The sequence below is a fragment of the Odocoileus virginianus genome, chromosome 6, assembly GCF_023699985.2.
Source record: "Odocoileus virginianus isolate 20LAN1187 ecotype Illinois chromosome 6, Ovbor_1.2, whole genome shotgun sequence".
NCBI classification, from domain to species: Eukaryota; Metazoa; Chordata; class Mammalia; order Artiodactyla; family Cervidae; genus Odocoileus; species Odocoileus virginianus.
The window spans coordinates 75,005,661-75,030,440 of record NC_069679.1 but is presented as its reverse complement, the minus strand read 5'-3'; the positions used below and the strand labels follow the sequence as shown (position 1 = coordinate 75,030,440).

The window sequence follows — 24,780 nt, the reverse complement described above, 5'->3', positions numbered from 1 at the left end:
GCCTGTGAGGCTGGGCTCAGAGAAGCGACTGTGAGTCACTAGCTCAGACTCAGAGGCAGCTGAGGTGAGACCATCAGCACAGCCAGGGACTGTTCCCAGGAAGAAGCCAGCTCTGACCTTAGTGTGCTCTCTGCAGGGGAATTCCTATGAAGGTGGGAGCGGGGCAGAGGAGCTGAAGCAGAGCCTTAGCTCGCGCTGAGGGCTGGTCTACACTGATTTTCAGCAGTAGTTTCAGGGGCTCGTAGATTGGATGACATCTTGTATCAAGCATCTCAAGTCCCTGAGTTTTGATCGAAGGATGTGCTTTTTGAGTTTCCTTCTGAGGCCATCTGGTGGCTATTGGGTAAAATTCAATCTCAGACTGAGAAGCTTTTTTTTTTTCTAAGAGTTTATTCCAGATCAGTAATTCTCTTCTTGGCCTCTAATGTCCCTCCCCCACCCTTTCTTTTTTGTGCTGTTCTTGCTTCTATAGTTTCAGCATCTTGGTTAATCAATAGCTAATCAATAGCTGGGAAAGATGCCTTATGGGTATGTAGAAACGTGGCTTTCCAAAATGATGTGTTGTAGTGTTGGTGAGAAAGAATATATCAGATTTGCATAAAGTTTCATATTTTGCAAACTTTCCCCAGATGTTATTTCCTGTAATTAGTATCTCTAATATTTGCCCACTACAATTGCCTAAAACATCACTTGTCGCCTCTGTCACTTGACAAAATACATGTAAGACTTGTTCACTAGAAGTAGCATATCATTGAAAGAAATTCAAGAAACACTAAATAAATGGAGGGCTAGACCATTTTCATAGATCGGAAGACATAATACCATAAACATGTCAGTTCTCTTCAAATTCATCTTTAGATTCAAGGCAATTCCAATCAAAATACTGGCAGGTTTTATTTTGTGGAAATGGACAGGCTGATTCTAAAAGTCATATGGAAATTCGAACAGCCGAGAAGAGTCAAGATAATTTTGAAGAAGAAAAGAAAGCTGGAAGACCTATGCCAGCAAGATCAAGATGTAGTAATATTATAAATCTGGAGTACTCAGGACTGTGGTATTGCCACTTCTCCTCCATTTTGCCTTAAAGTTTCCTTGTTTGTATGATTCTGAAGTCTGGGATGGAGAGTGTGGGAGGCATAGAGGTCCCAGTGTACACCTCTGCTTTCTTTCAGGTGTCTAAACCAGTCTAGAGTAAGCCTTACTATAGGGTTTACGCTAAACAAGATCCATTACTGGTGACTCAGGGCTGCTACTGGAGGTTCAGGCAATCCATTCTCCACCTTGGAGTAAAGCACCCCTTTGTTTAAAACTCTGTGATGATTTCCCATTGGAGTAAGGACAGCCTCAGCTCCTCCAGTTCAGTTCAGTCACTCAGTCGTGTCCGACTCTTTGCGACCCCATGAATCGCAGCACGCCGGGCCTCCCTGTCCATCACCAACTCCCAGAGTTTACTCAAACTCATGTCCATTGAGTCTGTGATGCCATCCAGCCATCTCATCCTCTGTCATCCCCTTCTCCTCCCGTCTTCAATCTTTCCCAGTATCAGGGTCTTTTCAAATGAGTCAGCTCTTCGCATGAGGTGGCCAAAGTATTGGAGTTTCAGCTTCAGCATCAGTCCTTCCAATGAACACCCAGGACTGATTTCCTTTAGGATGGACTGGGTGGATCTCCTTGAAGTTCAAGGGACTCTCAGGAGTCTTCCCCAACACCACAGTTCAAAAGCATCAATTTTTCGGCACTCAGCTTTCTTCACAGTCCAACTCTCACATCCATACGTGACCATGGGAAAAACCATAGCCTTGACTAGATGGTCAGCTCCTTAATTGGACATAAATAATCCTTCTGGCCCCTGCCTACCTTTCCAGCCTGACTTTCCTCTCTGCTCACCAACCCTTTTGGACACCTTCAGTTCCTTAGCTACTCAGAGACTCCAGTCCTGGGTTCTGGGATTAGTAAGTACATCTCTTGCCCGGTGCATTCTTCTTCCTCCTGATCCTCCTGCCCTCTTTGGTCCACCCTTACTGGCCTCCCACGCTTAGGTTTAAACTTTCATTCCTTGGGGAGGGTGAATCCTTGCCTCCTTAGGTTGGGCACAGTCCCCTTGTCACATGCACGATGCACCCATTGCTTCTCCCTCTTTAAAGCACTCTGCACCCTTGTTCAGTGTCTCTCCTTCCAGCAGCGTGAGAACAGGAACATATCAGTCTTGCTCACCATCTGTTCACATGTCTCCTGTACCTAGAACAGTGCCTGGCACAGGGGAGATGCTTAATCAATCTTTGTCAAACACAGGAATAAATACACGGATGTAGAAATTTTTTAAAAAATGAAACTGCCTGCCGTGCGGGAGACCTGGGTTTGATCCCTCTGTTGCAAAGATCCCCGGGAGAAGGGAATGGCTGCCCACTCCTGGAGAATTCCATGGACGGAGAAGCCTGGTGGGCCACAGTCCATGGGGTCACAAAGAGTCGGACACTGACTGAGCGACTTAACACTTTCACTTCTTTTATAAATTAAAAATTCATACTTGAAAGGCTGACTTTGTACAGTCAAACCTCTTAAGTCTCGACAAACTTCACAGTTGGGCAAAGATCACCAGCTGATGACACGTTGGTGCCACGAGTGACACTCTAGAAGTGCTGCTTAGGGCCTTTCCACAGGTACCAGTCTGCCCTCTTGGTCTAAATGCTCGTCAGGCTGGGTCAGAGGCCGGCTGGAACATAGCTAACCATCTCCACCCCTGGAGAATGAAAGCCAGTGTGGGCTCACTGTGCCATCTTTGTGTGTGGAGGACAGAGTGTGCACCCATTCACTTTGGTAAGCAGGAGAGAGACTTTGTTCTGAGAAATCAGACGTTTTGTCTCGTGGTGAGTTATAGCAGGAAGTGATGTGATGGGCTAGACCAGGCTGTGTTCATCACTTAATGTCCCTGGAAGGCATTGCCTCTGGAGACTGCATTTGCTGTGTTGTGTGTTGGCATTGCATAAAATAAGCCATGTGTTTATGTCTACCAATTTCTTTGTTCACATGGTTTATCATTATGATGAAAGAATAAGTCTTCAGTATGAAAAATTTAGAAAATGCAGTCAGACAAAAAGAAGGAAATAAAAATCAAGTAATTCCATACCTAGTAGCTCTGGGAAGCATAAAGCCTAGGGTCTGCAAATGTTTTAATTTCAATTTCTCTTAAAATAAGAAGAAAAACATGAACATATAACAATGAATCTATCGTGGATGCTGTTCATCTTTTTGGGCCATCAAAAATGTAATTTTCAGGGCTTCCCTGGTAGTCCAGTGGTTAAGAATCCACCTTCCAATGCAAGGGATACAGGTTCCATCCTCGGTCGGGGGGATCCCACATTCTGAGTCTGAGACACCAAAGCTTCAAGTCTGCTCAAGAGTCCTTTGCCCCAAATGTGGCATAGACACAGTGGGATCTAATAGAAATGCAATAGAGACACTGGAGTCTCAGAGGGGCAAGCAAGCCGGTGCCCACAACTCCTGAAGCTCACACTCTAGGGCCCATGAGTCGCACCTACTGAAGCCCTCGTTCCTGAGACCTTGTAGTCCGCAACAAGAGACGCCACCTCAATGAGAAGCCCACTCACTGCAACTAGACAAAGCCCTTGCGTAGCCAAAAAGACCCAGAACAGTCAAAAATAAATAAGCAGCTAAATAAAATAACATTCTCATTAAAAAATACATATAATTTTCAACATTATTTTTGGTGACAGAAGACATCCATGAAAGCAAGATTTCCTAAGGCCCACAAATGTCATGATGTGATGCTGGTAGAAATAATCACTTTTAATATTTTGTTGTTACCTCCCAGTGCACCTATATCCTATTCATGCAACACATGTTTACATAGATGTATATTTATATTGATTTTACAAAAATTTTTAAAAATACATTTACTCAGATTTATATATATATATTTAACAACAATGTATTGTTGTTTAACATGCCTTTCCTTTCCACATTATCAAATGCTCTTCTAAATTGTTTTTCTTAAATTCCAATAAATTTTTAATTATAGAAATAACACTTCCAACATCCTTCTTCATGCCTGCATAGTATTCCAATGAGTGGAACCTATTTTTGTCGTTCCCAGGCTTTTGTTATCATAAATGACAGGAAGATAATCATTCTTACAGCAAAATCATTGAGTTTATCCATGATTATTTCCTTGGAGCATATTCCTACATGTATCATTTTGAAACTTCATACATTGTATATATATTAACAGTGGATAAATCTGAGTGTAACTTGGATTTTTTATGACAACTGCTATAGGACCCCCCAGGCTTTGTCTTCCCTGAGGTGATGCTGCAGCAGCTTCTTCTTGCTTTCGGATGGACATGTGTGGGTGTGTGATCACGGGAGCCTGGGGAACCACTGTGTCCTGACGTCCCATCTCAGTGTGTGATGGTAACTCAGCAACTGTTAGTCCAATGAACCAGTGGATGAATGTGTAGTTGGTGTGAATGTCAGTTCACAAACTCAGATATTCAAGAACATTAAATTCTTTGTGTTAAGTCAACTTGGGTTTATCCCATGTGTTGAACTGGTGAGAAATTAAATTTCAGTGATTATTGAGTCTCCCCCACAGCACCCATCTTTTCCAGGTTTTATGAAGATCTTGAAACGTTAAGCTTTAAAACCTCATCTGAAATACCCTGCTTGTCTTGAGTCCCACTGGCTACTCTGAGACCCCGGTATCTGTCTTGCATGTTCCTTTAGATCCTTGCTGTGTCTATGCCACATCTGGGGCAAAGGACTCTTGAGGAGACTTGAAGCTTTGTTGTCTGGGGCTCAGCACCCCTAGGTATACCAGTTAACTGTCCATCCCTTCAGGTCTTGCTGGAAAGAGATGCAAGGCTCTACGCTGCAGACAGGAAGATTCTCTCTTGCAACTCTTACTATGAGGACATACCTCTTCACTGCATTTTCTTAGTTCTTATCTCTCCTCTTCAACCTTTCCAGCCCCCAAAAAGCAAAGGAGGCATTGATTTGCAGCTTTTTTGCTTTCTGTGTTGCAACATCCAGAAGGTAAACAATTTCAAAGGGCCTAACTTCTGGCTTGAAATCAGAGGAAAGACGAATACAGTGGAGAACAAACCCAAGCTAGAATCTGCTGTAGACAGAATCGTGAAATGTTGATGTTAACAGTGATACCTTAAAAAAAGAGACTCCTTGTTATAGTCATGGAATTGCCTTTGGGACAGGCTCAGTAGTGCTCATCTCAGCACTGGAGAAGTGGGAACTCTGATGTCATTTAAGTAACTTATGCGTTTTGATAGTAAGTACAAATCCCACAGATGTGTACTTGAGCAAAAAAAAGGTGTTTTTTCTTGTTCACATTTTTTGATCCCCCCTCACCCCCATTTTGAGATTGATGTTCTCCTATGCAAAGCAGATCAATGACCTGTATTCTTGCGGAATTCCCTTGGCATTGAATTATGTGGGAGTGAGACAGTGGGAAACTGTATGATTTTGAGAGGAAGTTGGCTTTTTTGAAGGCTTTGTTTGGAGTGTGCAGTAACTGCACCTGCATTTCTTGCAGTTTCTTACAAAGAAACTTCCTTTTGAGAGTCAAAATGTTTCAACTGAAGTTGTTTTCGACCAGAGGGAAATGTTTGAGAGCTCAGCCTTTGTTAGCTCAAGAGCATTGTTTCATCCATGGTGATTGAAACAGTAATTTCCTCTGGGAAGCCTTTGCCATTGAAACAAACTTTGATTTCAGAAGCAAATGTTTTGACTTTAAAGATGGCCTCCAAGAGTTACAGCTTCTTCTAATAGCTCCCCAGCCGCTTACTGTAGTGCTGTTGTAGTAAGATTCTTGGGTTTGAACAAGGAAGCCTGCTCGCTAATGTTGAGAGGCGGTGTAGTTCAGCAGTGGGGAGCAGACCCCTTACAGCTGGCTGCCGAGCTTTGCAGTCCTCACTGTGCTGCTTCCAAGCTGGAATCTTGGGCAAGTGATGTCATTGTTCTGAATCTCAGTTTTTGCATCTATAAAAGGTGGGTGATGATAGTATGCACTCCCCAAGATTGGCGTAATTACTAAATAATTAATATAATAAAAAGCCCTTAGAGAAATCTAAGAAGGGCCATAGCTTAGTATTGTATCCATATTAATTTCCCAGTTTTGATTGTACTGTGACTACATAGGGTACTATTATTGAAGCAAGCTGAGCAAAGGGTACATGGGAATTCTTTAGTATTTCTTTGTGAATCTAAATCTATTTCAGAGTAAGAAGAAAAATCACCTGGAGAGGGACTTCCCAGGTGGTGCAGGAATTAAGACTGTACCTTCCAATGCAAGGGGTGCGGGTTCAATCCCTGGTTGGGGAACTAAGATCCCACTTGCCTGGAGGCCAAAAAAGCAAAATATAAAACAGAAGCAATATTGTAACAAATTTAATAATGACTTTAAAAAATGGTCCACATAAAAATATCTTTTCAAAAAAAGCACTTAGAGGCACTATATTTGATTGTGTGATTCTTTGAATAAGGTTTGTCTTTGACATGAGGCTGTAAGTTCTCTGAAGTTAGAGCCCATGACTGCCCACCCCCCAGCACCTAGCCCAGTGCCTGGCCCAAAGAAGGCCTTCAGTAAATATTTGAATGAATAAAGAAGTTGAGATGCTGAAGGCCCAGTAAGTGCCTAAACAACCGAAGAGAGACAAACCACTTCCTGTATCTGGGCATGGGAGGAAAGAGGCAAGAGGGCCATGCATTGATTTTTAGCGGAGTCTTCAAATCACACTCATGCACACAAACATACACACTGCAAATTGGAAAAGTAGTTTGAGTCCATGGGGAAGGGGATATTTCTCCCCTACCCTTCTTGAGTTCTTTGGGCTGGGCAAATAATTAAATTGATACAAAGCAGATGAGCAGGAGAAAAAAAAAAGCTATTTAATTTGTATGCATGGAGGTTTCATAGAAATAGGGCCCCTGGAATGACCAAAGCAGACTGTGTTTATATCATTTTTTGACAAGGAAATAATTTTTTTGTGAAGATTGAATAAGGGGCCTTGTGCTTTGGATAGCAGACCAATGAAGAAGTGACAAAATTTGTTTATACTGTCTTCTTAGCCTTGAATTCCCTAACTCTGGTGAAAAGGAACTTTCTATGCGCCTGGCATAGGGAGGATACTTTACCATGGGAGATTTATTTCCTACTTTCATGGGGGAAAGAGAGGGTGTTGTAGTGTTCCTTTTTATATTATTTTTTTTCTCACTGGCTGTTTCCTAGGCAACTTTAATTCAAAATAAGCACCGTGGCATAGCTTGAGGCAGCCTGCTCTGAGTACCAGCAAGTCCAATGCTGGAATCGATGGTATGCAGGGCAATGGCATACCATCAGGCCCGCCAGGTGAGTCCTACAGTCAGGTAATGCAGCGGAAGTCCCTCAGAGCTGCAGGTGACCACAGGAACGTGGGATGGACCAATATTATCCAAATCCTGGGTGACTTGGCTTGGCAAGCCAAGATTATTGTAGGGGAAGCATAACTTTATCTCTATCCTTTTAGGGTCTCTGCTGGCCCCGAGAATTAAACTGACATAAGACAGAAGCACAAGCTGGAATCAAGATTGCAGGGAGAAATATCAATAATCTCAGATATGCAAGTGACACCACCCTTATGGCAGAAAGCAAAGAATTAAAGAGCCTCTTGATGAAAGTAAAAGAAGAAAGTGAAAAAGTTGGCTTAAAAATCAGCATTCAGAAAGCTAAGATCATGGCATCTGGTCCCATCACTTCATGGCAAATAGATGGGGAAACAATGGAAACAGTGAGAGACTTTATGTTATTTGGGCTCCAAGATCACTACAGATGGTGACTGCAGCCTTGAAATTAAAAGACGCTTGATCCTTGGAAGAAAAGCTATGTCCGACCTAGACAGCTTATTAAAAAGCAGAGACATTACTTTGCCAACAAAGGTCCATCTAGTCAAAGCTGTGGTTTTTCCAGTAGTCATGTATGGATGTGAGAGTTGGACTATAAAGAAACCTGAGTGCCGAAGTATTGATGCTTTTGAGCTGTGGTGTTGGAGAAGACTCTCAAGAGTCCCTTGGATTGCAAGGAGATCCAACCAGTCAATCCTAAAGGAAATCAGTCCTGAATATTCACTGGAAGGACTGATGCTGAAGCTGAAGCTCCAGTACTTTGGCCACCTGATGCAAAGAGCTGACTCATTGGAAAAGACCCTGATGTTGGGAAGGATTGACAGTGGGAGGAGAAGGGGATGACAGAGGATGAGATGGTTGGATGGCATTACTGACTCAATGGAGATGAGTTTGAATAAGCTCTGGGAGTTGGTGATGGACAGGGAAGCCTGGTGTGCTGCAGTCCGTGGGGTCGCAAACAGTCAGACATGACTGAGTGACTGAACGGAACTGACTGAAGACAGATTGACAGGAGAAAAGCATACAGATTTTCCAGAGGACAAAGAAGACCCCCAAGAAACCAATAGGCCGAAGTGCTAATATACTCGGTTGAACAAAGAGTAGCAATTGTGGATGAGACTAAAGGGAGATGAGAGTAATCTCAACAAAGTCTGTTTGTACAGATTTCTCTCTCCCTCAACTCCCCATCTCTGGTGGTTCTTTTCTCCTGTCATCGGGAGCGTTACTGAGTCCAGTCATATGGCTTGAGGCACAACAGGCCAATAAATCCAGAGACCAGTTGTTGGGGCAAGGAGTAGTGACTTTATTTGGAAAGCCAGCAAGACTGAGAAGATGGTGGACTGGTGTCCCAAAGAACTTGTCTTACCTGAGTTAGAATTCAGGCTTCTTTTATAAGAAGAAAAGTGGAGGGGAGGGAAAGGTGGCTGATTGTTGCAAACTTTTGGTGCTGGAATCCTCTGTTCTTGCAACTGTCCATGTAGGTCTGGTCACAAAGTTCCTATAAACCTCCAATGAGACAAATATTATTCTCTGTTCTGCAACGTTTTTTTTTTAACCTCTATGTGAATGGAAAAGTGTTATACCTTTAAAGGTCAGAGCCTTGAGAATGGGCCATCCTGTGTATTTCAGGCTACAGGCACCATTCTTTTACAAAAGGTGTAGAGCCAGCATGACTCAGCACAGACAACAGAACACACAGGTTAGAGCTAAAGGAATAGATCCAGTGTGGAGGTAGGTTCACTCTTCTCTGTTAGAGGAGGGGTCTTTCACACGGGAGTATTCATTCCTGCCTTCAGGGTAGAAAGGAAAGGTCAGAATGACATTCTTGCATCTGCTATTCTTTAGCTAAAAATAGTCCTTATGCCAACGTGGCATTTAAATTTTTTTTTTTTTTGGCCATGCCACTTGGCACGTGGGACCTTAGTTCCTCTACCAGGGATCGAACCCATGCCCCCTGCATGGACGTGCAGAGCCTGAACCACTGGACCACCAAGGGAGTCCCCAGGGTGGCATATGTTGAGGTAACACATTCTGCCACCCTTCATCATCTTTTTTCTGTACTCAAATGCTAAATGCAATCACAGTTATTTTAATGCTTTTCTATTCTAAGGAGTCATAGAATGCTATTTTGCTCGAATTTCCTGGGACACAGGGAAAGAAGGTCAAGGTCAAGAATTACGCTCTGCCACTGGCAGCATCAAAGAGTCACACCAAGTGAGCAGTAAGCCTACCAAGGATATCACGGAGTTCAAACTGATAGCACTATTTATGATTTGAAAGTATGTTAGAAATTGAAAGCCCCTTTGATATGTCTGTGCCTCTAAGAAATACAGAGGGTTTTGGTGAGAGTTAGGTTTCTCTATTATAGACTGTTGAATCAGACTTTTCAAACAATTCCTAGGCAAAACTTACAGATTCTGAAAGCATTTCCTAGAAGTTATTCACAATGCCTGAATTACGCTAACAAAGAGATTTATTTAGAGTTATTTTCCATAATTCCAAATATTTACAATCTAGTGTTTTCCTTTGATATACATCCTACCACTGGGGAGGGTGAGATATGTGACGAATACTCTATAGTTCATAGAACTGGACAGAACCACTTCAGAACCTGTCTATGAAACCAAATACAATCCCTTGTCCCTGTCTTACAGAGTAAAAGGCTTCATTCTCCCAGGTCTCCCATGAGTCTCAAAAGGCTGGTTCAAGAGTTAATGACTAGGAAATGTGACGATGTATAAAAAAGAATAACTCTTGGGCTGGAAAACCGGTAACACTTTAGACTATAAATCTGTCACACAGCAGAATCACCGAATTCCCAGTTTCCTGGAAGATAAAGGCTTGACATACATTCCTAAGTTGTTTTTACAGTAAGCAGATTCCCCACCACGTGAAAACTGGTGACCACAAACACATAGACCCTAGACCAGTTGAAACCAAAAGCTTGATGATACTTGAAACCACTTCACTGCCAACCAAGCCAAGAATTGTTCATGAGCTGATTGCAAGCCTGCAACCCCTCCCTCACACTGCCTTTAAATACCTTCCCTGAAAGTCATTGGGGAGTTCAGGTCCTTTGAGCATGAGCTGCCCCATCTTCTTTTTTGGAGCCCTGCAGTAAATGCTCTTGAACACTAGTTTACCTAGGGCTTCCCTGGTGGCTCAGGTGGTAAAGAATCTGCCTGCAATGTGGGAGACCTGGGTTCAATCCCCGGGTTGGGAAGATCCCCTGGAGGAGGGCCTGGCAACCCACTCCAGTGTTCTTGCTTGGAGAATCCCATGGATAGAGGAGCCTGGCGGGCTGCAGTCCATGGGGCCGAAATGAGTCGGACACAACTGAACGACTAAACATAACAAACATAATAAATGCTCTGGACTTTCCAGGTGGCTCAGTGATAAAGAATCCAGCTGCCAAATGGGAAACACAGGTTCAATCCTTGGGTGGAGAAGATTCTCTGAAGAAGCAAATGGCAACCCACTCCAGTATTCTTGCCTGGGAAATCCCATGGACAGAGAAGCCTGGTGGACTACAATCCATGGAGTTGCAAAAAAGTTGGACAAGACTTAGCGACTAAACAACAACAACGGTAAATACTCTACTTTTCTTTACCACTACCTGGTGTCAGTAGACTGGCGTTACTGCACGTGAGTGGGAGGATCCAGGCTTGGATCCTTAGTGCCCCCAAGTAGGGACCTGGTTCTCAAAACCATGAACTGTGTCTGTGACTGTGGATCATCTTTGGTGTTCTCCACCACCCTCCTCATATGCCATATTGTTCTGCAAATTGTTGGTAGTTTATTTTTGGCCACATTGCACAGCATGTGGCATCTTAGTTCTCTGACTAGGGATTGAACCTGTGCCCCCTGCATTGGGAGCATGGCATCTTAACCACTGGACCACCAGGGAAGTCTCATGACAGATTTTGTAGAGCTCTCCACTGTGTTTTATTAGCATATATAGACTTACTATGTATATTTAGTATATTACTATTACTATTACTAGTAGTAATATTACTATTACTAATAGACTTACTGGAGAAGGGAAAGGCTACCCATTCCAGTATTCTGGCTTAGAGAAGTCCATGGACTGTATAGTCCATGGGGTCACAAAGAGTTGGACACTACTAAGTGACTTTCACTTCCCTTCACTTCCACTTCTTTCACAATAGTCTTACTGTTTTATATATATATACATATAATCAGTTGCATTTCTAAAAATTCTTAGTGGCATTATTATAAAATAAGTATGTTCCTTGAAACAAATGTAAAAGGTACAGAAAGGTGTAAAGAAAATAAAATCAATCATTATTGCACCATATAACAAGCACGGTTCACAGCTTCACATTTAACTTAGACTCAGAGATATTTTTCTGCACAAGAGTGGATTTACTAATGCACAGTTAATAACTTGTTTTTTTTCCCCACCCAACTATTATCTAGAGAATTCCTGTCATTAAGTATAGATCAACATCATCATCTTTAATGATATTATGTATGGGCTGTAATTTCAATCCCTAATATTGAACATTTAGGGTATGGCCACATTTTCTCTATTACATGTTAGAGTTTAATGGATATCTTTGCATATACTTTTAGGGGAAAGATTGCTGGGAGTGGAATTATTGTGACTACATTTTAAAACTTGATTATATCTTAAATTATTTAATGTTTAAGGACATTGAACACATGGGCATATGTCTAGTTTCCCCGCCTTGATCATAACTTCTAGAATAGAAGGCTTGTATGCCTGGGTGTCCTTTACAAATCCTAGCACAGCCCTGGGGGCTGGCAGTGCTTTTGGCTGCAAGTTATAGAAACCAGCATAAGAGTAGTTTAAATCAAAAAGCTGCTTAGCTATCTCACATAATTCAGAAGTCTGGGTGTAGACAGCTAGGGATTTCTGTAGCAGCTCGGTAGTGTCCCCAGGGACCCAGGCTTCTTCCCCCCCATTTCAGCGCACTCCAAGGACACTGTGTCCTTGGGCTTGCATCTGACCATGGAGGATGCCTGCCTCGTCACCAGGCATGCTATCTTCCCACACTCTCATCCAGAGAGGAAAATATTTCCCAAAAGCCACTCAAGGAGAATTCCCTTTCTCCCTTTTGGCCCAGAACTGGGTCACAAAGTTTCCTCCAGCTGCCAAGGAGACTGGAGAGGTGAGTCTTCGGCGTTTCCAGCTCCTCCCGTGAGAGGAGGAAGTCAGGAAAAGGCTGTTGGGTGGGTCACCAACAAACAGAGCCCAGTGCCAGGGCTCACATCGCCCCTGAGCTGGTATCTAGATCATCTCCTTCTCCCCTCCTCTTAGTCTCTCATGAAGAACTAATTCGTGTGGTGTCAGTAGCTGTGGCACCCTCCAGGACAGAGTGCCTGGGACTGACAAGGACTCTGAGTCAGGCTCCTCTGGGCCTACTTCATGACTGTGCCCTGACCTCAGCCTGTCCCTGCTGGGCTTGCATCAGCCCAGTTGCAGTAGCAAGAATCCTGCTAAGTCGGTTTAGGGAGACTCCCCCACCCCTGATAGCTGATCACTCTGGCTGCCTTGAGCAAGAATCCTGTTGATTTAGCAAGAATGCCCCATTCATGATGTCTGCTCTTAATGATTCCCCATCCACTGATATCCCATCCCTCTCCTGGCTCCTTGGCTAGAAATCCTCACTTGTTCTTGTGTTGGGAGTTGGGCCTGATATCTCCACCCTACTGCAATAGTCTTGACACCTATTGTGATGGTCCTAAATAAAACCTTCCTTCCCATTTCAACAAGTGTCAGAATAATTTTTTCTTTAACAGTTGTGGTACCCTGACTTCTTCCCACCTAAGCATTTGGGGGGGCTTTTCCCTTGTTCTTCTGGGGGTCCTCCAGGTGAAACTCAGGCCCCAAAAGGCCTGGGGCTGTGGAAGGTGGCACCATGGACTCTCAGGGATTGAGAGAGACTTGGATCACTTCCAGCTTTAAAGGCTCCCTGTGAATTAAAGTACAAAGAGCAGAACCCTAACAACATTATAAAATTTGATTTATATTAAATGTTTGCCTTCAACAGATTCCATTAAATACAAAGGAAGCACTGCAGTGGAACTGGATGATCATTGAATTGGTGAACAATACTGACTCATGGCGCACTGCTTCTGGGGGGATCAGGATGAAGACAAGCTTCAGGTTGAAGATTGAGCATCATCTCCTTAAAACGCAGGTCTGTGCGTCTCAGTATTTCATTTGGAGGTCTTTGCAAATCTAAATTTGAGCGACTACACGTGTGAGAGACCCGGGAAACAGCCCTCTGGAGCACCCTGTGATCCTCCAAAAGGGCGCCGCGAGGCCTCAGATGCCACAATTTCATGATTAGTCCCTCGTTTCATTTCTTCCTGTCTGATTTCTCCTTCCCCTCCAATCCCTGCGTCCCACTTCTCCCAAACCCTCCATTCTCTTATGATCCGTTCTTCCCCTCCCCTTCCTTCCTTCCTTCCTCCTTTTGAAAGTTTGGTCCTCTTGGGCATTAGAAAGGACTGGAATCTGGGATCTGACTAGAGGCTGGCAAGGAAGAGGGGAGCGTGCACCTGTGGGGTCACACAGGGGTCGCATCCGCTCCCGCCTGGGAAGGCGGAACTGAGGCTTCCCTGCCCAGCAAGCTGTGGGGGCAGACCTCCCCCCATCCCCTCTGTTCCCAGTTCCTGGATGTGGTTGCTGTTGTTGTTGTTCAGTTGCTGAATCTTGTCCGACTCTTTGCAACCCCGTGGACTGCAGCCTGCCAGGCTCCCCTGTCCTTTGCCATCTCTGGAGTTTGCTCAGATTCATGTCCGTTGAGTCAGTGATGCTGTTCTAGCTGGATGTGGTGACACCCAGCAAACACTGACATGATAAAAGCATCAACAGCGTCCACTATCCCAGCATCATTTCTCCAGGATCGCTCTTTGTCGAGGAGTTCTTTAACCACCTCCACGCGGGAAGCATCTTTTTCTTTTTCCTATGACCAGAGTGTATTGGAGGGTGGGTGGCCTCTGTTTCTGGAGTGGCCACCACCCCCAGTGCTGATCAGGAGTTTGGTTAGTCGAGGCCGAGAGCAGAGACAGTGTCTTCTTGTCCCCGATTTGGGGTGAAATCCTGGAACTCCTTGCCTCTGAGTGTCTGTCCCTCTGTCTGCAGCACCAACTCTCTGTACCCCCATTTAAAAAAAATCTCAGAGTCTTATGGAAGCAAGACCCTAATAGTGCCAGGGCATCTGGTCCTCGTTATTGGTCCCCCTGTCCCTCCTGAGCTGCCCGTCAGTCTCGTCCACATGGCCCTGGAGAGGAGGGAATTCTCTGCTGCTTTGTATCTCAGAGACTCAGAGCCCCCTGCGGCCCTGTCCACACAGGCACTCCTTCCCGGGGCTCTGCTGTGGGCATCCTGGGGGCTTTGCCCCACACCAGGGCACAGACACCCCCGTGCTTTCTCCTCCGACTCCAGCCCAGGCAGCGCCTTTCCTGGAGTTTTCAATCATTGCCTACAGGTGTCTCTGTTCTTCCCAAGTGTTTAGACTTGGGGGTTTGGAAGGGGAAGGGCTCACAGGCAGGTCTTAGCTTCTTCCCCTGTCACTCCTTTCTTGAAAAGAAAAGAACACAGCGTTCAGGATTTGCCTAAAAGAGGAAGTGGGCGAAGGGAATAAATATCTCAAAAATGTGACCCTGCTTCTGAGCACTCATCACACACGACAGAGCCCAGCCTGCAGGAGGTGGTTGTTGAAAAACGAATGAGTGAGAGAACGAATGAACGCTGGGCGCCTGGCCTAGGGCTGCAGCTTCAAATGCACACCCCAGCCTCTGGCTGACCTGTTTCTGTGTGTCCCAGTGACCTCATCCAAAAGGAAAGACGGGATTAGATCATCTCCTGGATTCCTTCCAGCCCTCTAAACTCTAGATTTGGTGTCCACATAGAAAAAAAAAATGCCATTGTCCCCCTGAGCTTGACCAGGGCAGAAAGTTTCCTGAGTAATTCAGGCTCATGCACACAGTTGCCTCCAAATATTTTCCCCTTCTCTCAAATGCCATCCCCTGAAATCATCAAAACAAGCTGTTGAGAGGGCAACATTGTAAGTTTGTTGTTTACAGTGATGGGGAGAACCACACCCAGAGCAGGAGGACGAGTTGTGGGATTTACTGAGACTTTGAAGACTGGCTTTAGGTGACTCTTTCAATGTAGAGGGCCCATGTTTGATCAGGATTGCTAAGAACTGTGATTTAATATTTGTGCTGACTAAAAAAGATGCACAACATGAGAGCTGCAGGTTAAGTTTTATTTGGAACGATTTTTCAGAGCTGTCAATATGGTAATTTTCAAACCAAGCTAAAAACCATGATTCTCATACAAATATAAATGAATATATGTTAATAATAATAAATATAAATGAATATATGGATGTATGTCTTTAGTTCATTATTAATGAGAGCTGGTGAAATGTCACAACCTGTTCAAATGAGAAGTCAAACACAAATATGTATGGAGTAAAGGAATGTTGAAATATGTTTACAAATAGATGGAAATTGGCTTTTTTTCCTCTGGGGAATTGAAAGGGAAGTCAATTGAACTTCCATAGGACAGATTTTATTTGTATGTCCATAAACAAGAGTTATTTGCATTGTTATCACTTATCTCCAATTTACAGAGTTGTAAAATAGGTCAGAGGCCGTGAAAGGGCCCATAGCATCACAGTCAGGTAACCTGGAAGAGTGTGCTCTAAACGATACATAGTTTTCCACTGAAGTACTTTTTTTTTTTTTCCTACACAATACTTATAAAGCACTTGTTATTTGCAAGAAGTGATTGAATACGTTGGAATGGAAAGTCTACTTAGGGATTTAAGGCACAAAACCCTGAGCTATATCTTTTCATCGTTCTGATCTGTGACACGTTGACTATAGCTCCTCCAAGTGACAAACACTATTTACAAATTGGGCTCATCATAAAGTTTTCCCCTGGGGAACAACAAAAGCTTCCGCTGCTCTAAAAAAAAAGTTTGAAAACACGGACCCTTGTCCAACGACTGCACTATTATCGAAGAGAAAGTTAAGGTTCAGAGAACGGAAGTGACCTGCTCTAGGGCACAGAACTTGTTAACAGACCTTCGGTTGGAAGATGGGGTTTTAGGATCAAGAATGTTCCTTTTGGCATTAGTCAGGGACACAGAGAATTCTCCTGGAAGGAAGGACTTAGGAAGTGGGCTGTGACAGATGGTTTTCATCTCCTGTGCTCTGGGAAATCTGCTACCATCCATCTAATTGGATGTTGGGAGCTTCAAGCAGACTTGCAACCTGTGTTATATCATTGTTTCGAATCCCTAATTATACCTTGGAATTTGGCTTAAGTGCAGCTTAGAGGATGTTCATTAACAGTGTCGACAGGGACACTCAGCATTTGTAAAATTCCTTACAGTAATCTTAAGTCTCAACGTTGTTCTGGTGCATTAAGGAAGCATGTTCGCTCCCAGCTGAAAGATGACTTAAGTTCAGAGGATGGAGACTGGCTGACCCCGAGTTGTTTTTCTAACGTTCCCACTTTGAATTCGGAGCTTTACAATCCTTGCTTTCATGAGCCCAAGGAAGCTCCTTGCTGAATTACATCCAGGGCTGAATTCGCCAAAGTTGGAGTGATCTGCCCTGGCATTTCCTAACCAATCTCAGTTTCCTCTCTCTTGGCCATCGTGTTGTCAAAAAACCTCATATTCTTGTTTGCCCGACCAGTTTATAGAGGAGCTTTGTCTCCACGCAGACCCTGGTTCCATCTGGCCCTGCCACCGAGAGCCTTGTGATTCCAGATGGAAAAATCCCCATCCATCCCCCAGTTTCCAAAGTGCCCCCCCCCCGATTGTTTTATCTACAGCCAGCAGCACAGAGCCTCCACAAACAGTCTCTGCAGGGGTGGAAAGAGCCACTAATGAGGAAAACAGCCCTCTTCCGTCCGCAAACCCTGTGAATGGAAAAATTCACACAGCTGGCTGCATTGGTTGACATGAAGTGCGTTAGGACAAAGAAGCTGGGGAGGGCTTGCCTTTATCAAAGTTGTTAGGAAAAGGTCTACGGGTAAGAATAGCAGTAATGCCAAGGAAAATTATAACTTTTCATCGTGACTGTAGCTATTCAACCATGTGAACTCTTTTTTTTCCCCCCTCTCTTCAAAAGATATCTTTAGGGAACCCTAAGCATTTAGCTGGAGTCTTTTGGTGGTGACCAGTTTTCTCCATGTGTGTGTGTTTGGGAGAATAAAAAAGAAATGACCCGGTTTTCTTTTGACACCCTTCTCTCTCATCTGCCAACCAAGAAAGAAAGAGGGAGAGAGGAGGAGGAGGGCAGAGGGGAAGCGATCTGAATTTGAGGACCAAAATTCCAGCCACCCAGAGAATGTCTGAGTTCTCCCCTTCTCCTTTCCTTCCTTCTCTGTCTCACCACCTCCCCTGGAGGCATCTGGGACCTCACTCTCACCACTTATTTCCTCCCTCTCTGCTGCAAGGGAGTCCAGATCTTTGGTAATCTGCTGATCATGTTGCAGTTTATCTGAGCCCTGCCAGAGGGCTGGAGAGCTAGGACAGTAGAGAAATTGCCAAGGATAACCCTGCCTTCACAGATTCAGCTTATTCCCATCCCAACCTTCAGATGAGACCCACCCCACTCCAGATGAGATCCATCCTACCCTTCAGATGAGACCTGTTGTCCACTGTCCTCCCCACTCTCTCGCCTTTATAAAACCCCAGGCCCTTCTGCCTTTTCTCTGCAATGTCCTTCTGCCTTCATGAATGACCTCCCTCTTGTAAGAGCCTGAATAAGATCACCTCCTTCATTATCCAGTGTGTTTCTTTCAGACTGTGCTGCCCATCCTGGGAGTGTAAAATAGAACCATAAGCACATTTGGAGTTAAGAAGGGGAGTGACCCTAGCTGGTCTTGGGAAAGACATGAACATCACCCAGTTAATGGACTGGAGGTAAGGGTTCCTTGAAGCATGCATCCTCCTTCTGGCTGTGTTTTTCGCTTCAGCATCTCAGAAGCAGTTGCCTTAAGAGGGAGTTTATAAATATGCCTATGAAACAAAACAAATTCACACTGAGGGGGAGCAGTGTAGGAGAGGAGGGGTGCTGGAGACCCTGTAGGTGCGGGCAGGTGCAGTTCTGTTCCCTTTGCAAAGATGGGGGTTGCTCGATGACCCACTGACCGCCGGACTCTTTCCCATTCAGTACTGATTCTCTTAAGTGTTGCTACTGCCAGGGGGGTTGTGTGTTTGTTCAGGTTTGCCATTTGTCAGAGATTGTTCCCAGAGGCCTGTGAGACAGAGAATTTTATTGGGGTCTGCTGGAGGCAGTTGGCTTTTCAAAATCAGGAAGCTTTTTGGCTTGTTAAATAGAAAAAGGCAATAGCCTCTTTGACCCTAGTGGGAGAGACCTGGGAAAGCCAGGTCTTAAAATGTGCACTTACTGCTAATATCTGGTAGTTTAATTAAAGAAAAACACTACCCATAATCTCAGTATCCAAACATAATATAATATGTGTTTAGTGTTTTCATTTTATGTATTAGATTTCAATCTCACATTTTTACAGTTAATGGCAGAACCAATTTATGTCTTTACACTCTCAACATTATGTTATATAATAATTTTATTATTATGTAATACTATATGATATAATTCCATTGGGTTAATGCAGCATATTTTATCATTATTAAACTTTTCTCCTGATATCAGACATTTGGCTTGTTTTTTTTTCTTTTTCTTTCCTAATGTTGATAATACTGAAATTAACATTGTTGTATATATAACTTTCTGCTTTTGAAGAATGAAAGATAAATAACAGAGAGCTGATAAAAGGATTAATTAAGCTCCTATAATATTGGCATCACCGACTCAGTGGACTTGAGTTTGAGTAAACTCTGGGAGTTGGTGATGGACAGGGAGGCCTGGCATGCTGTAGTCCATGGTGTTGCAAAGAGTTGGACACGACTGAGTGACTGAGCTGAACTCAATATTGGTTCTCAAAATTTTTGGTCTCAGGGCCCTTTTATGTTCTTAAAAGCAATTGAGAACCCCCCAAAATTTTGTTTATATATTTGATATTTCCTATACTATATTTGACTGTGTGGATCAATAAACTGTGGAAAATTCTGAAAGAGATAGGAATACCAGACCACCTGACCCGCCTCTTGAAAAACCTGTATGCAGGTCAGGAAGCAAAGGGTTAGAACTGGACGTGGAACAACAGACTGGTTCCAAATAGGAAAAGGAGTACATCAAGGCTGTATATTGTCACCCTGCTTAGTTAACTTATATGCAGAGTACATCAGGAGAAATGCTGGGCTGGATGAAGCACAAGCTGGAACCAGGATTGCCAGGAGAAATATCAATAACCTCAGATATGCCGGTGACACCACCCTTATGGCAGAAAGCAAAGAAGAGCTAAAGAGCCTCTTGATGAAAGTGAAAGAGGAGAGTTAAAAAGTTGGCTTACAGCTCAACATTCAGAAAACTAAGATCTTGGCATCCGGTCCTATCACTTCACGGCAAATAGATGGGAAACAGTGGAAACAATGGCTGACTCTATTTTTTTGAGCTCCAAAATCACTGCAGATGGTGACTTCAGCCATGAAATTAAAAGACACTTGCTCCTTGGAAGGAGACCAACCTAGATAGCATATTAAAAGGCAGAGACATTACTTTGCCAACAAAGGTCTGTCTAGTCAAGGCTATGGTTTTTCCAGTAGACATGTATGGATGTGAGAGTTGGACTATAAAGAAAGCTGAGCACTGAAGTATTGATACTTTTGAACTGTGGTGTTGGAGAAGACTCTTGAGAGTCCCTTGGACTGCAAGTAGATCCAACCAGTCCATCCTAAAGGAGATCAGTCCTGGGTGTTCATTGGAAGGACTGATGTTGAAGCTGAAACTCCAATACTTTGGCCACCTGATGCAAAGAGCTGACTCATTGGAAAAGACCCTGGTGCTGGGAAAGATTGAGGGCAGGAGGAAAAGGGGATGACAGAGGATGAGATTGGTTGGATGGCATCACCGACTCAATGGACATGAGTTTGGGTGGTCTCTGGGAGTTGGTGATGGACAGGGAGGCCTGGAGTGCTGCAGTTCCTGGAGTTGCAAAGAGTCGGACACGACTGGGCAACTGAACTGAATACTAATATTATTAAGTATAATAGAAAAATCTAAATACTTATTAATATATTTAAAAAACAATAAAATTCCATTTCATGTTAACATAAATTACGTTTTTATGAACTATAACTAGTACTTTTTCAAAGTAATTTATGAAAATAGCATTATTTTTTCAAATCTCTTTAATATTTAGTTTATACATTCTCATATCGGCTTATACATTGAATCTCTTGTGATATATTGTTTTGATGGACGTATGCAAAGAAAACTGCCTTCCCACAGATATGGTATTGGAAAAGGAAGGGGAATCCTTAGGAGTCCTTGGACCATACTTTGAGAAACATTTTCCTACCATAATTGTAGCACTCTGCTAGGTATTTCTCTGATATATTTGCACTCAGAGATTAGCTGATAGTGTAATTCAATATTGCATTTTTTTGAAATGAGGTTCTGAGGAGCAAGTCCCAGAAGTCCTAAGGCTTCTTAGTTCCAGAAGGCTAAGGTCACTCAGCTGGTTGCAGTCACTTTAATTTACTCCAATAGACTTGGATGCCTCATCAGTTATTGCAGAATGCTTGTGGGTGCAGAGAGCTGCATAAAAGATCCCAGACTTCAAGTTGCTCAGCAGCCAAGGGTTCACCAAGCTCACAAATAAACAAGACCAAATCTAGGCACACATCCCACTCTATCTGTGTAAGAGTTATTCTCTAGCTCTCTCTCTCTGTCAGTATTACATATGCAGAAAAAGTGCACACATCATTACACAGCTCTACACATTTTTCAGAGACTGAGGACACCCATATCGTTCTCTCTTTTTAAGTCAATTTTTGGATGACTTCTGTCAAGAGGCAGGGTGGAATAATACAAAAGTAAGTTGGCCTGGGAGAATTTGTAAACCTGAGGTCTACCGATTTCTTGGGCTCTCTCTTTCTTCGTATGTAAATAATATTTGGCCAAAAATATCTCACCAAATTTTTGTCCATCCTTAACCTTCTATGCGTCTGCATGGGGATGTTCCGGAGGACTGGTCTGTGGGAGAGCTGCTTGGGGATCATTTCTCGACCTCAAATTGGACTAACTGGGGGAATAAAGCAGGAAGCCTTCCATCTAGTGGTGAAAATGTATATTGCACTTTTGCTCAACTTCTAGGCTGAGCTTTCAGAACCAGAGACCTTTTCTTCTCACCCCACCTTCGTTAATTACAGGAGTTTTAATTGTGCCACAGTCACAATACTTATTGTCTTAGCTACAATATAATGAGTGAAAGGAATACTAGTTAATCGTCCTGAAACACTGCCTTCAGGCTCTGCCACGCCCTCAGTGCGCACTTTGGGCAGACCAGAGGAAGGCTGAAATTATAAGTATCCAAGGGATCCTATCTCTGCCTTAAGACTTCAGCCTCCAAGAAGGGGCATCAGCTGGAGTTCTTTTCTAGCACATATCTTTAAAAGGGGGATTGCTGGGACTCTCCCATATTTTAATTGATTCTGGTGTTTACCCATGAGATGGACTATTATAAAGAACGAAATTCTGGGCAGAGGCAGGGAATAAGTCTGAGTTGGGTAGCAGCCTGAAGGCTGGGTTTCGGTGGAAGAAGCCAGGTGCTGGAGATGATTAAGAATTATACCTCCTTCACTTATCCCCACTCAGAGCCTTGTTGCGGTGAAACAGGCAGGGATGAAATCTCAACAGATAATCTATTTCTGGCTGGTAAAGAAACTGCATGGCATGACCAAGGTCTGGCAGGGGAAACAAAAGTTGTAACACCCAGCCTTGAGACTACAAAGAAACTAGCCTACGGTACCATCATGTGCCTGGCCAAACCGAATTTCAAAAATAAGAATAAAAGATGTATTTATGTCTACCTGCCTCCTAGGGGGACAAAAGAGGCGTTGGGGGGTTAGGAAATACAGATACCCACTAGTTTATTCATTTAAAATAATTATTGGACATTTCCTAGGAAGCCAGGCTCTGTATTGGGTGCTGGAGTTAAGTGTGGCAGAAATGCACAGTCCCTATCCTGGTAGAATTTATAGCCTAGAGATGAAAATTGAATGAATAATTATATAGTATACACCTGGGGAGTTATTGACACTGGTGATACGAGTGAGTTAGGGAGGGGGTATGTGTGTGTGTGTGTGTGTGTGTGTATGTGTGTGTGTGTGTGTGTTGTGTGTGTGAGGCAGTAATAAAAGCAGGTGCAAGATGGTGAGACAGGAAGGGGCAGGGTGCTTTCGGGGAACTGAAAGACAGTGGGTTCTTGAGAGAATGGGGAAGTGGAGAAGATGAAGCTGGAGACTGGGGGTGGGAGGACTCCTCATGGGTTTGTGCCACGTTCATCCCCAGAAGAGTGGGATAAAGAAGCGGGGCATGGTCAGAGTTGCATTTTTTTTTAAATGTATTTATTTGGCTGAGCTGGAGCAGCACCTGGGATCGTTCTTGTGGTGTGCAGGATCTTTTTAATTGTGCCGTGTGAGATCTAGTTCCCTGACCAGGGATCAAACCTAGGCCCCTTGCATTGAGAGCACAGAGCCTTAGCCAGTGGACCACCAAGGAAGCCCCAGATTTGTATTTTTGAAAGCTCACACTGACTGCCCTGTGCTGGATGGATGGCATGAGCAAACAGGAGGGGATGGGAGGAGCAGAGAAGCCAGTTGGGAGGCCACCGTAATAGCTCAGGAGCAAGGTGATGGGGGTCCGAGCTAGGGACATAGAAGAGAGAGGAGTGAAGAGAGGCCTGGGGTTGCCAGGCCACCCCAGGGGCCACAGCTCCAGGCTGTGGTGGGCTCCTGGAGTGAAGGGTTGTGATGGTTAGTGTTACCGAGTCCAAGCTTGTACTCCTAACTGCACAACAGGCCAATACATTGAAAGATGAGTTGTTGGGGCAAAGAATGGTGAACTTATTTGGAAAGCTAGCAGACTGAGAAGATGGCAGACTAGGGTTCCAAAGAATAGTCTTCCCTGAGTTAAGAATTCAGTCTTCTTTTATGCTAAAAGGGGAGGGAGTATGGTTGGCTGCTGCACACTTCTTGGTGCTGGAAAACTTTGTTCCTACTGCTCTCCACATAGGTCTGGTCACAGTGTTTTATAAACCTCCAAGACAAATATTACTGTCTGTTCTGTAACTTTTTATCTCTATGTGCATGGAAAAGTGTTATCCTTTTGAAGTTCAGAGAATGAGCTATCTGCTGTATTTCAGCTTATAGGCAACATTCTTAACTTGAATCAAGAGTAGTAGAATACAAAGGTTAAAGCAAAAGAAACAGATACAATATAGAGTCAGATTTGAATTGTGTTCCCTATTGTATCAGGACCTTGGTAACGTCCTGGGTAGGTATAGGCTACCCACTCCAGTATTCTTGGGCTTCCCTTGTAGCTCAGCTGGTAGAGAATCCACCTGCAATACCTGGGTTCGATCCCTGGGTTGGGAAGATCCCCTGAAGGGAAAGGCTACCCACTCTAGTGTTCTGGCCTGGAGAATTCCATGGACTGTATAGTCCATGGGGTCACAAAGAGTTGAACACCACTGAATGACTTTCACTTTCATACATTGTATCAGGACCTTGGTAACCTCCTGGGTAGGTGGCTATAGGACACCGGCTCCTTTGATTCTGAGCAGTGCCTGAGAGAGTGAGTCGTCCATGCAATATCAATAACAGGACAATGTTGTCTTGTCATTGTTAATGAGGAATAATTTTAGAGATTTTCACTAATGAAATAAGAAAAGAAATGAAATTGTCCATATGAATGTTATTAAATTATCTTTCTGTCAGACCAGATTGCAAACCTAGTCTCATAACAAATGATTAAAATAAATAACTATTTCTAAAGACTATTATTTAATTTATTTATTATTAATTTGTCTGCACTGGGTCTTAATTGTAGCACGTGGGATCTTCCATCTTTAATGTGGCATGTAGGAGCATTAGTGACAGCATGTGAACTCTTAGTTGTGGCATGTAGCATCTAGTTCCTGACCAGGGGTTGAACCCAGGTCCCCTGTATTGGGAGCATGCAGTCTCAGCCACTGGACCACCAGGAAAGTCCCCTAAAATTAACAACTATTAAAATTACTGATAGAATTTTGAAAGGCAGTGGTGTATAAGATAAAGATAAAAAAATCAATAGCTTTTATCTTTATTAACAAATGGAGAGATTTGCTTCATACTTGTAGATGAAACAACTTATATAACTTCTTCTAAAATTAATATATAAGTTCAATGCCCTTCTAATCAGAATCCAAATATATGT

The 24,780-nt window shown here is 43.6% G+C and overlaps 1 long non-coding RNA gene across 1 annotated transcript in view; it reads left to right on the top strand.

The window, feature by feature from the left end:
• Window positions 1-19,071, top strand: part of LOC139035689 (uncharacterized) — a 31,200-nt gene extending 12,129 nt beyond the window's left edge. Inside the window, exons 3-4 of the long non-coding RNA XR_011488387.1 lie at window positions 10,798-11,000; window positions 13,452-19,071. This is a non-coding gene — a long non-coding RNA (uncharacterized lncRNA). The remainder of the gene's footprint in view (window positions 1-10,797; window positions 11,001-13,451) is intronic.
• The last annotated feature ends 5,709 nt before the right edge of the window (window positions 19,072-24,780 follow it).